The sequence below is a fragment of the Somniosus microcephalus genome, chromosome 4 (assembly GCF_052327205.1).
Source record: "Somniosus microcephalus isolate GS21.2 chromosome 4, FLI_Smic_1.0, whole genome shotgun sequence".
Classification (NCBI taxonomy): Eukaryota; Metazoa; Chordata; class Chondrichthyes; order Squaliformes; family Somniosidae; genus Somniosus; species Somniosus microcephalus.
The window spans coordinates 352368662-352381844 of NC_140990.1; positions in this window are offsets into that span (position 1 = coordinate 352368662).

The following is a 13183-nucleotide window of genomic DNA, read 5'->3' on the forward strand; positions in this document are numbered from 1 at the left end:
AAACAAGTTGACTAAAGCCTTGCTTTATACTCAAACCAAGTGCGTAGTGGGTTTTCTTACGTCAATTTAATCAACTTGATATCGACTCCACGTTCTGGGTGATTTCGGGAACAGCCAGCTACGACTCAAACCATAGAAGGGAACTCGGACGAAGTAATCGATCCATCATGGAGAAACTACTCAGACCCACCCGTCTTGACCTGGACCCGAATTCACTTACAGCTGCTAAGGTATGGAAACACTGGTATCGTACCTTCAGCAACTTCCTTGAGGAGTGTGGTGAGAATGTTCCTAATAAGTTACGAATGCTTGCCAATTATGTATACCCTCATGTGTTTGACTATATCGAAGACTGTGTAGACTATGACGCCACTATCCAAATACTACAGCAACTATACGTCAAGTCCACAAACAAAATTTTTGCTCGGCATCTACTGGCCACAACTCGACAACAACCCGGGGAATCACTTGACGAATTCCTTCAGAAACTTTGCAGGCTCAGCAAGGATTGTAATCTTAAAGCTGTCATAGCTGAGCAGTACCAGGAGGAGTTAATTCGTGATTCCTTCATTAATGGGATTGTGTCTCCCTTCATACCTCAGCGTCTGTTGGAGAATAAAACACTCAAGTTACAGGCTGCCTATGACCAGGCATGTTCTCTGGACTTAGCAAAGAGGAATGCAGATACCTATCTTTCACCATGTGCACGGGCTGCTGCTATCACTTTTAGTGACTCCTTCGATAGGCCTCGGGCGGAAGCCCTCACAGATGATGACAACCCTACCCTAGAAGCCTTCACTGATGATGACCCTGCCCTAGCCGCATCTTGGCAATCTGGAAGGAAGTGTTTCTTCTGTGGAGGTGCATTCTATTATAGGAAATTTTGTCCTGCTCGTAACGCAACCTGCAATCATTGCAGCAAGAAAGGTCACTTTTCTAAGGTATGCCAGTCACGAGCCGCTGTTAGTAAGAAAGGCCACTAATCTAAGGTATACCGGTCGAGAACTCCTGTTAGTTTTGCAGCTACTATCTATGAAACTGCTCCTCCCCCAAGAACCACTACTAAGGTTACAGCTTTCAAGGGTAAAACTTCCCCTCCTCCCATCACAGCTGTTTTTCCCCAAAGTCTGTCCCATGCAGCCACGAAGGTTTCGGTAAATGGACACATTTTGAGCACACTAATCGACTCATGCAGCTTTGACAGCTTCATTAGTGAGCGGGCTGTCAGTAAGTTAAAACTGCGTATTTACCCCTTGGACAGGGAAATTGCAATGACTCTGACAACACTGACCACCAACTCTTCCGGCTTTTGTCTTGTCGACCTTATTCTCAATGGCCGCACTTATTTCTCCACTCGGCTCGGGGTGCTCAAAAACCTATGCAGTGATGTCCTCCTGGGACAGGATTTCCAGAAACAACACAAAAGACTCACTTTCGAGTTTGGAGGGTCAAAGCTGAAGCTTACTATTTCCAAAGTACCGTTTTGTGCACTTTCGGCGGCTTCGCTCGATGAGCCCTCCTTGTTTGCCAATCTTTCCCCCCGATGTAAGCCCATAGTCACTAAATCGCGACGTTTCAGACAAGATGATCGATCCTTTATCAAGGCAGAAATCTCTCGCCTTCTAGCTGATGGTATAATTGAGCCATGTTCATCTTCCTGTCGGGCTCAAGTCGTCGTTGTTAAAAATCCTCTGACGCAACACAAGAAATGTCTTTGCATCGATTACTCGCAAACTATTAACCAGTATACCGACCTGGATGCCTACCCACTACCACGCATCGATGACATGGTCAATAACCTTGCCAACTACAAGGTATTTTCAACTTTTGATTTAAAGAGCGCATATCATCAAGTACCGTTAAAGGACTCTGACAAAAAGTATACGGCCTTTGAGGCCAATGGTCGACTTTATCACTTTTGTTGCCTTCCATTTGGGGTCACCAATAGGGTGGCCATCTTTCAACGGGCAATGGATAGCCTAGTCAAACAGGAGAACTTAACGGACACTTTTCCATATCTAGATAATATCACCATTGCTGGTCATGACCAGAAGGAGCATGATGCCAATCTCTATAAATTTTTTGACATTCTCCGTCGTCGCAACTTAACCTTAAATGAGTCCAAATCTGTGAAATCAGTACCATCAGTCAACATCCTTGGCTACTGGGTGGGCAATGGTGTCATCAAACCGGATCCGGAGCGACTTCGTCCACTTCAGGAGCTCCCTCCCCCTACGAATCTTGGCTCTCTTCGTCGGGCACTCGGCATGTTTGCCTATTATGCAAAATGGATACCCCACTTCTCCGACAAGATCCAGCCCCTGCTTCACGCGAAGTCATTTCCTTTGGAGGCAACGGCTATTTCAGCTTTCAACCTCCTTAAGCGACAACTGGAAAAAGCCACGCTTTGTTCCATTGATGAAAATCTTCCTTTCGTGGTTGAGTGCGATGCATCGGAGGTGGCGATCTCGGCTACCTTGAATCAAGGTGGTCCACCCATTGCATTTCTGTCCAGAACTTTGCAGGGTAGCGAGCTCCATTATCCTCCTGTCGAGAAGGAGGCTACGGCCATCATCGAAGCTGTACGTAAATGGACTCATTTTCTCGCTCGTCGCCATTTCACACTTATAACCAATCAACGCACCGTGGCCTTAATGCTGGATAACCGGAAATGCACTAAGATCAAGAATAACAAAATACAACTCTGGAGGATGGAATTGGCTGCCTTTGGATACACTATACATTATTGACCTGGCAAAGAGAATGTGGCCCCGAATAACCTCACACGGGCATTCTGCTCTTCTATGACAACTTCGACTCTTGCGGATCTTCATACTGACTTATGCCATCCTGGCGTTACCCGTATGTTGCACTTTGTGCAATCTAAAAATCTCCCATTTTCTACGGAAGATGTGAAAAGAACATGCTCCTCCTGTAGAATTTGTGCGGAATTAAAACCGCAATTCTTCCATCCATCGGATGGCTCGCTCATACACGCTATGCAGCCTATGCAGTGACTCAGCATTGACTTTAAAGGGCCATTGCCTTCTTCAACACGAAACACCTACTTGCTTACAATGGTGGACGAATATTCATGCTTTCCTTTGCTTTCCCCTGTCCCAATATGCTTACTTCCACAGTAATCAAATGCCTTGATCAAGTCTTTCCCCTATGTGGTACGGCCAATTTCATCCACTCTGATCGGGGTCCCTCCTTCATGTCAAGCGAACTCAAAAGTTATCTTTCCCAAAGGGGAATCGCCACAAGTAAAACAACACCGTACCATCCCATCGGTAATGGACCAGTTGAGAGATACAACGCTATCATTTGGAACGCTGTTCGTCTTGCACTGAGGTCACGCAACCTACCAGACCAGCAGTGGGAAACTGTGCTCCCTGACGTGTTGCATTCCATCAGGTCTCTTTCTACGTCCACCAATGTCACGCCTCACGAGTGATTCTTCAGGTTCCAGCGGCGCTCCACTCATGGGACGTCCCTACCGTCATGGTTAGCAGCTCTCAGCCCCGTGCTGCTCCGAAGATTCATCCGATCTTCCAAAAACGATCCCCTCGTCGACGAGGTGGAGCTAATGGACGTTAATCCCATGTACGCGCACGTGCGGTACCATGGTGGCTGGGAGTCCACCGTTTTACTCTGAGATCTGGCTCCCTGTCCAACTGGTCCCACAGACCCAACTGATAGAGGGACCCACGGTAATGATGCTGACACACTGCGCTCCTTTGAAGATGGTGGCCTAACTGGGACTTCAAGAGATCTGCCGGCTAACCCACCGGATCAACTCAGGGAGCCGAGCGCTCCTCATGGGATGGCCACCTGAAGCCAGGATGCCGGTCAATCCCCGGCTATCAAACAAGATGAAGCCAGCTCTGCACCTGTGGGGACCCGTACCCGGAGTCACGATCTCCCCAGTCTCCCTCAGGTCGATCAAGGTGACACGGGCCCTGTCGATCTACCAGTACGGATCAAGCGACCCAGGGACTAAGGCACGGTCCAGGGAGACGTGCCTTGCCATGGAAGGAGTTCAGCGAAGATTCACAAGGCTGATCCCTGGGATGGCAGGAATGACGTATGAGGAGAGATTGGGTTGATTAGGCTTATACTCGCTGGAGTTTAGAAGAATGAGAGGGGATCTCATCGAAACTTATAAAATTCTGACAGGTCTGGACAAACTAGATGCAGGTAGAATGTTCCCGATGGTCGGAGAGTCCAGAACCAGGGGTCATAGTCTAAGGATAAGGGTAAGCCATTTAGGACAGAGATGAGGAAGAATTTCTTCACCCAGAGAGTGGTGAACCTGTGGAATTCTCTACCACAGAAGGTGGTTGAGGCCAAGTCTTTAAATATATTCAAGAAGGAGTTAGATATATTTCTTAGAGCTAAAGGTATCAAGGGATATGGGGAGAAGGCAGGTACGGGGTACTGAGTTTGGATGATCAGCCATGATCTCATCGAATGGCAGAGCAGGCTCGAGGGGCCGAATGGCCTACTCCTGCTCCTATCTTCTATGTTTCTATGTTTCTATGTAAAAGACTGCGGCTATTCGTGGTTCGCCTAATCCGTTAGGAGGAAGTCATTGGACTTCCAAATCTTTTAGGCACGAAGACTGTTATAAATCTCATCATCATGAAGAAACGACTCATGAAATAACACTGCACGGCCAGCTGGTGGCGCCGTCCAAGGAGTATAAATACTCGGGCGTGGGCCCAGCTTGCCCAGGGACATTTTGTAAACAGGAACTAATGAAGGACAACTAGACCTCCATGTTTTGAAACAAGTTGATTAAAGCCTTGCTTTATACTCAAACCAAGTGCGTAGTGAGTTTTCTTACCTCAATTCTATTCTGAACAATGACCATATTTTCAATACCCTGGCGACTAAGCTCCTCCATGGACGTAGTCATCCTCTCCGCTGGTGCTGTGTGCGCTGAATTCTGCTGACGCTGCGCCCTCAGAGGTTGCAGCTTCCTCTGAGGAGTCTGGAGGCTCAGGCTGTTCCTCCTGGATAGTGGGGATGGGGCTTTCGATGGTCCTGTGGGGGAGTAAAGGAAAGAGTCAGAGATGTGAGGCGAAGGCTACATGCACATTGAATATTGCAGATGATCATAAGTCAATCTGTTAGAGCATCAGAATCATTATCAGTGACTCATGCTATGTCAATGAGAGAGATGCCAAACTATTCTGTCACCAGCTTGCTGTGATGCACTCATCTGTCCGTCCCCCACATGGGTATCCTCCTTGATCCCAGCAATTTCCAGGGCCGCCTCCTCGCAGGGGGTGAGCTGGGCTATTGAGGCTGGCCCTTCTCCTGTCCTCATTGTTTCCCTCTTATTGTGGGCTCTCTTTTCCTGCAATGAGGGACACAAGTGGAGTTTGAGTGAGAATGAAGGAGTGAGTGTAGAGAGTCCATAGCATAGATGCTTAAAAGGATACAAAGGACCCTCCCTGTGTGTTGAAAGTCATGGCATCACAGTGATAGGGAGTGTGAGGGCTGCATGGTTGAATAGGTAAGTGAATGTGAGCATAGAGAGAGAGGGAATTGGTAAGGGTGCAGGGATGTAAGTGTCAAGTGGGATGTGGAGGAAAAGGTTGGCAAAGCAGAGTGCTGCTGAGGAGAGGCGATGGGGATCATATTGAGGGTGATGGGAAAGTCATACTCACTTTTCCTGTGCGGAGAAGGTCATGAAACCTCTTCGTGCATTGCAGCCAGGTTCTGCGGCTCATTGAAATGGAGTTGGCCTCCTGGGCCACTTGTAGCCATACAGCTTTGGTCTGCTAGGGTGGCTTTTTGCTCCCTGAGGAAGGGAACAGCACCTCCTTATTACAGCTGGCTCCGTGCCCCAGAGCTTGGATGGAGGGCTTATCAAATCGAGGAGCATACTTTTGCTTGATCGTTGATATTTTCCACAATTCAACTCCTTCATATAAATTGCAGAGCCTTTGCAGTCTCCAGAAGAATCAAGGCTGCTTGCAGGCCTTAAATCCAACAGCATTGATGACATCATCGGAGGCGACATTCTGTATGAAAAGACTAATTGGGCCAGTGGTTCCCACATGCAGGAAATCAATTGGCCAATTAGGGGAAAATCACACTTTTTCAACACTTCACTTAGGATTCGGGATCCTGACACAATTTCCACCTGACACACCCCAGCCCACCCACAATGACAAAATCCAGCCCTAAATATCTACCTGTAGCACAAAGCACTACAAGTACAGTAGTGTAGGCAAAAATCAACAACCCCTTCCCCCTCTTCTCTGAATTCCCACTTGCTCCAAATTCCCAAATAAAGCACTCTGTTCAAGTCCACTCCATTTAATCCTGCTCTGTGCAGATCGCCTCTGGAGACCAAGGACCAAGTTTGGTCCAAGTAAAGGATACAAACCTTTAGTCGCATTGAAGGGTGTTAACTTGAAATGGAAATACTTCAGCCACAAAGCCAATTTTTGGTTTGAAACTTATTTTGGCTTCAGACTTACAAAAATGCCTCCATATCAGTTGAACATGATCCCTACAGTCAAATTCCATTCTGCAGTCTTATTTTTATCTCCCTGAATCTTGGTCCTTGCCTCATATGTAAGAGAAGCTTGTGATTAATAGGACACACAATTACATCAGGTACCGGCGGCCACCCTAAAACCTATTGTAGGATTACTATAATTATTTAATTTCTGGCACTGCGCCTGATGAAAATCCAACGTGAAGTGCAGATCATAGGCACTATTGGCAGAGATCGACCTTTACAGCTCTCTACTCACATTTTCACTCCATTATTGGGCAGAATGGAGCAGAAAATTTACCTCACTGTATCTTGGAAGAATTGAAAGAAACATGTGGGGGGAATTTTAAACTGGAGGAGCATGTGGGTTTGGATGCAGGTGGGGGGTTAAAACTGGCAAGAAAGCGAGCGTGGCAGGGAGCCGGCTCCAACCTGTGGCCTTCCACATTTAACTCGAGCGCGTTAAGCTGCTTGCACACAGCCTGCTCAGGAGAGGCAGGTTTCCTATTAATATATGGTAATCGCTCAATTGGAGCAATATTTCAACACAGTTTTAAATTTAACATCGCATCCACAGGTTGGCCAGGCTTCCTGAAACTGGCCATTGAAAGCAAGGTGAGAACACAACGGCAATTGAGGGGGATGATTAAATCTCATGGAAATACTGCAATAAATACTCAATATTACAAAGTATTTACAGCACAGAAAGAGGCCATTCAGCCCAACAGGTCTATGTCGGTGTTTATGCTCCACATGAGCTTCCTCCCGCCCTTCCTCATCTAACCCCATCAACATATCCTTCTATTCCTTTCTCCCTCATGTGCTTATCTAGCTTCCCCTTAAATGCATCTATGCTATTCATCTCAACCACTCCTTGTGGGAGTGAGTTCCACATTCTAACCATTCTCTGGGTAAAGAAGTTTCTCCTGAATTTCCTATTGGATTTATTAGTAACTATCTTATATTTATGGCCCCTAGTTCTGGTCTTACTCGCAAGTGGAAACATCACGGAACTGATGTCTTCCTATCTCGACTCTATTTTTCTCTCCTTGTATAGTCTCTTCCCACTTACATCCACGACTCTTCCGACACCCTCTGCCACTTTAACAGTTTCCAGTATCCTGGCCCTAACCTTTTCCTTTTCACTATGGACGTCTAATCGTTCTACACCTCCATCCCCCACCAGGGCAGCCTGATGGCACTCTGCTTCTTCCTTGAACAGAGGCCCAACCATTCCCCAATTCTCTTTTGACTCCACTCATTTCCTCCAAATAAAAGATGTTGCTATGGGAAACTGCATAGGTCCTAGCTATGCCTGCCTTTTCATGGGATATGTGGAACATTCTTTGTTCCAGTGCTACTCAGGGTCCCCTTATCTCTTTCTCCTGTATCGGTGCCGTTTCCTGCTCTCGCCCTGAACTGAAAAATTTCATTCACTTTGCTTCCAATTTTCACCCTTCCCTCGCCTTCACATGATCGATCTCCAACTCTTCCCTTAACTTCCTCGACTTCTCTGACTCCATTTCTGGGGATAGGCTATCAACCAATATCCGCTATAAGCCCACTGACTCCCACAGCTACCTGGACTACACTTCCTCCCACCCCGCCTCCTGTAAGGACTCTATTCCATTCTCCCAGTTTCTCCATCTCCGTCACATCTACACTGACGATGCCACCTTCCACACCAGTGCTTCCGATATGTCTTCCTTTTTCCTCAACCGATGATTCCCCTCCACCATGGTTTACAGGGCCCTTGACCGTATCTGTTCCATTTCCCACACTTCTGCCCTCAACCCTTCCCCTCCCTCCCAGAGCCACAATAGGGTTGCCCTTGTCCTCACCTTCCACCCCACCAGCCTCTACATTCAATGGATCATCCGCCACCATTTTCGCCACATCCAGCGTGATCCCACCACCAAACACATCTTCCCCACTCCTCCTCTTTCAGCATTCTGGAGGGACCGTTACCTTTGCGACACCCTGGTCCACTCCTCAATCACCTTCCCATGGCACCTTCTCGTGCAAGCGCAGGAAATGCAACACCTGCCCTTTTACTTCCTCCCTTCCCACTGTCCAGGGCCCCAAGCACTCCTTCCGGGTGAAACAGCGATTTACTTGTACTTCTTGCAATTTAATATACTGTATTCACTGCTCACAATGCCATCTCCTCCACATTGGGGAGACCAAATGCAGATTGGGTGATCACTTTGCGGAACATCTCTGTTCAGTCAGCAAGCATGACCCCGAGCTTCTGGTTGCCTGTCAGTTTAATTCTCCGCTCCGCTCCCATTCTGACCTCTCTGTCCTCAGCCTCCTACACTGTTCCAATGAAGCTCAATGTAAGCTCGAGGAACAGTACCTTGTCTTTCGATTAGGCACTTTACAGCATTTTGGACTCAACATTGAGTTCAACAATTTCAGATCAAAACCTCTGCTCCCATTTTTTCGGATGACAGCTGTTGATGACTCTGCTATTCCCATTTACACTTCTTCTAGCCCCATCTTTACATAGAAACATAGAAACATAGAAGATAGGAGCAGGAGTAGGCCATTCGGCCCCTCGAGCCTGTTCTGCCATTCAATGAGATCATGGCTGATCATCCAAACTCAGTACCCTGTCCCTGCTTTCTCCCCATATCCCTTGATCCCTTTAGCCTTCAGAAATATATCCAACTCCTTCTTGAATATATTTAATGAATTGGCCTCAACTGCCTTCTGTGGTAGAGAATTCCACAGGTTCACCACTCTCTGGGTGAAGAAATTCCTCCTCATCTCTGTCCTAAATGGCTTACCCCTTATCCTTAGACTGTGACCCCTGGTTCTGGACTCCCTGACCATCGGGAACATCCTTCCTGCATCTAGTCTGTCCAGTCCTGTCAGAATTTTATAAGTTTCAATGACATCCCCTCTCATTCTTCTAAACTCCAACGAGTATAAGCCCAATCGACCCAATCTCTCCTCATACGTCATTCCTGCCATCCCAGGTATCAGCCTGGTGAATCTTCGCTGCACTCCTTCCATGGCAAGAACATCCTTCCTCAGATAAGGCGGCCAAAACTGCACTGTTTCTTGTCACATTACCATCTCCTTTTGCCTCATACCATCATCCCTTTTGTCTTTTACTCTCTCCTGCCTTCCACCCTATCACAGAACTTCCCTTTTGTTCTTTTCTCCCCGCCACCCTTTCCCTGCTCCTGCACTTGCTTAAAACCTGCTATATCTCTAACTTTTTCCAGTTCTGATGAAAGGTCATCAACCTGAAATGTTAATTCTGTTTCTCTCTTCACAGATGCTGCCTGACCTGCTAAGTATTTTCAGCATTTTCTGTTTTATTTCAGATTTCCAGCATCTGCAGTATTTTTCTTTTGCTACTCATTCTGCTACTTGTCCCCTGACTCCACACGTTCTGACCTTAGTCATGAGTCTACTATGTGGTACCTTATCAAAGATCTTTTGTAAATCCAAATATATTGGGCTAAAAATTCGTTGCCCCCGAAAACAGGCGGATGCACAATCATCCCATGCCTGTTCAAAGCAATGCAGGCAGCAAACAAAGTTTGTGCTGCCTGCTGATTAACATGAATGTGGCATTCAGCCCAGCACTGAATGCGCTGCTAAGTGGCTGTATGCTCAGTAGGGGGCCCAAGTTTGTGCAAGGCTAGCACCAATTAACACGAGCCTGCATTTCTTAAAGACAGTCTGCACCTCTTAAAGGGGAGGTGCATTCTGCCAGCAGCAGGTCATTCAACTGACTGGGAAAGCGAGTCAGGGCAGCAAAAAAAAGCAATGATGTCACAGCATGCTCCAAGGTTCTCAAAAAAAAATGATGTCACAACAGGGGAGAAAGCATGCTCCAAGGTTCTCCGATGTGGCACTGGAGGTCTCAGTGCAGGAGGTGACCATGAAAAGAGAGGTCCTGTTTCCACAGGGGGCCAGAAGGCCTGCCAGGCAAATACATAAAATGCAATGGGAGCTGATAGTTGTCGTGGTGAATGCCAGCCAGTATAGCCCTGAGGACCTGGACATAGTGCAGGAAGAAGTTTAATGACCTCACACATGTGGTCAAGGTCAGTGAATTCATCTTCAAATGCCATATCCAATCATCTGCACCACGAGCCTTATACACTGCTCAATGCACCACACCCCCATCACTCACCTACCAACAATCTCTACCAAACACAACTCATACCTCACATTCGTAGCTACATCTCATCATCACACACTTACCACTGCTGCATACCTCACACCCACATTTCACAGCTTGCGCACAGTGTCAGCTATCTAAACATGACAGGCATATCACCCAAACACATTGCAACACACTCACTGGCACACTTCCCTTTCTTTTGCAGGACAAGGTGGCTCACAAATGATGCCAGAAGGACCTAACCAGCGGGGGACAGGAGTGCCTGCATAACCTGATCCTGATGGAGGAGACGATGCTGGCCATTATTGGGAGGGCCATCGCTAAGCCCCAGGCCAGCGGCGGGGCTGAAAGAATACAAGATGCCTGTATCCTCATACGTAATCCTCATTCTCACATCCCACTTCCCTTTCATCCCACAATCTCTTCTGATTTACAAGCTGCACACGGTGTAAGCATGCACCTCTTGCTTTCCACCCCCCTCCCCTCACCACAACCTTACCTTTGTGCCTTTCTCCTTTCAGATAGCCAAGAACTGACGGCTCGCCAGACATGAGTAGAGAAGCATGAAATAGAAGAGCACCAAGGCACTGATGATGAAGACACAGTACTGTCACTTGATTTCACACTCGCAGCCACCAGCTCAGATACTGACACTCTGTGTAGGTTAGAGGGTCAGTTAGAGGCGGGATCTGCAGAAGTTCAGATGCCGGGCACAAGTGGCCTGCAGCCAGGGCAAGGGGCAAGTGTAGCACAGGTGCCAGCTCCCCGGAGGGCAAGGTTGCACACGAGTTCTGCTGCAGAGGACTTAGATGAGGACTTCGATGGGGTGGCCTACAGAAGAATGCTGTTGGGTATGCACAATTAAATGCTTAGTGCAGTGGCAGGCCTGCCAGAAAGCCAAAGTGCAATGTCAAGGAGCATGGAAGAATTCGGCACCAACCTTGCACAGGGCTATGCGCAGAGCTTGGAGCCCATGATTTCCAGCATGGAAGTGATGGGCAACTCCATTAGGGCACTTGTGGACCTAACCATCATACAGTATCTGATGGCTGATGTCTCAGCTTCCATTGCAGCACAAGCAGAAGCCACCCAACGTCTGAGTGCTGCAGTGGAAGTTCAGACTTCTGTCGTGCAAGCTCAGGCTGCTCTCAGGCAGGCTCAGCTTGCTGCCACGCAAGCTCAGACTGCTGTCATTGTGGTTGTGTTTACCAGTGTGGAAAGGGGCTTGCAGGGTGTCACAGCATTCCAGCAATCTGTCCTCCCCAGGGGAGAGGCAGTGGCTCCGTGGAGCATGAACCTGTTGTCCTCTCTTAGGATGACAGCATTTGTCCTCCCACCACTGCCACTCTGCCAGTGCCCTTGTTGTTGCCTGTCAGTCAGCCAGCCCAGACTGCTGCCACCCATGCTGAGGTGGTGCAGTCTAAAGCTGGGCCTTCTAGGCCCAGAGCTGCTCAAGGTCATCCTGCAAGGCCATCTGCAGTCTCCACCACTGAAAGTCAGCAGCCTTCCACCAGCCATGCTGCAGCCACTGGGGTAGCACTTCATAGGAGCACTAGGACAGGCAAAGACACACGTAAGACAGACACTAAGGGAATGCTCAAGAGTGATTAGTTGACTTTGTTGCGTAATATTGGATGGATTGATGTTTAAAGTTGGATTGGAATGTTTCTTTTGTGGTGGCTTTTACTTCAGCATTGTGGCCAAGAGGATGCTGTGATGGTCAGTAACAGAGGGAAGGTAATATGTGGCACTATTGTTGAATCGGGAATTGGGGTTGCGTTCACTGGTACCGCAGTCAGATGAGTTGATCACGGACAGCCCGGGCCTCCTCCCTTCCGCTTCCTCTTCTTCCGCTTCCTCCGCCTCCTCTTCCTTCTCCTCCTCTCCCTCCTCCTCCCAAGCCATGTACCTGGTGGCAAGGGCTGTGCCCTCACGATGGCAAGATTGTGGTGCATGCAGGCGACCATGACGAATCTTGAGATGCGCTCTGCCAAGTACTGCAGGGCTCCTCCCGAGCGGCTCAGGCAGTGGAAGCATTGTTTAAGGATGCTAATGACCTGCTCTATCAGAGTCCATGTGGTAGTATGGCTCTCGTTATAGGTATGCTGGCCACATGTGTGTGGGTTGTGCCGCGGAGTAATGAGCCAGGTGGTCAGCGGATAGCCCTTGTCGCCCAGTAGCTACCCTCTGGTTTGTCGTAGTGGCTCAAAGACTGAGAGAACAGTGGACTGGCACAGAATAAAGGGGCCTTAAAGGGGCTACACACCCCAAAAAAATAACAGGGAACATTGATCCTGACACGAGGAAATTCAGGGCCATGGTTACTTTCACAACCACGAGCAGCGCTGTCCTTGCCCTGGTGTGAGACTGCAGGTCTGGTTGCAAGAGGTGGCAGAATTCTGTGAGCACCTCCTTTGTAAAGCGCAGATTCTTCACACACTGCTCCTGGCTCAGGCTGAGGTAAGAGAATTGCTCTTGGAAGACACTAGGTGGGTAAGGCCTCCTACTAAGAGCCCTCC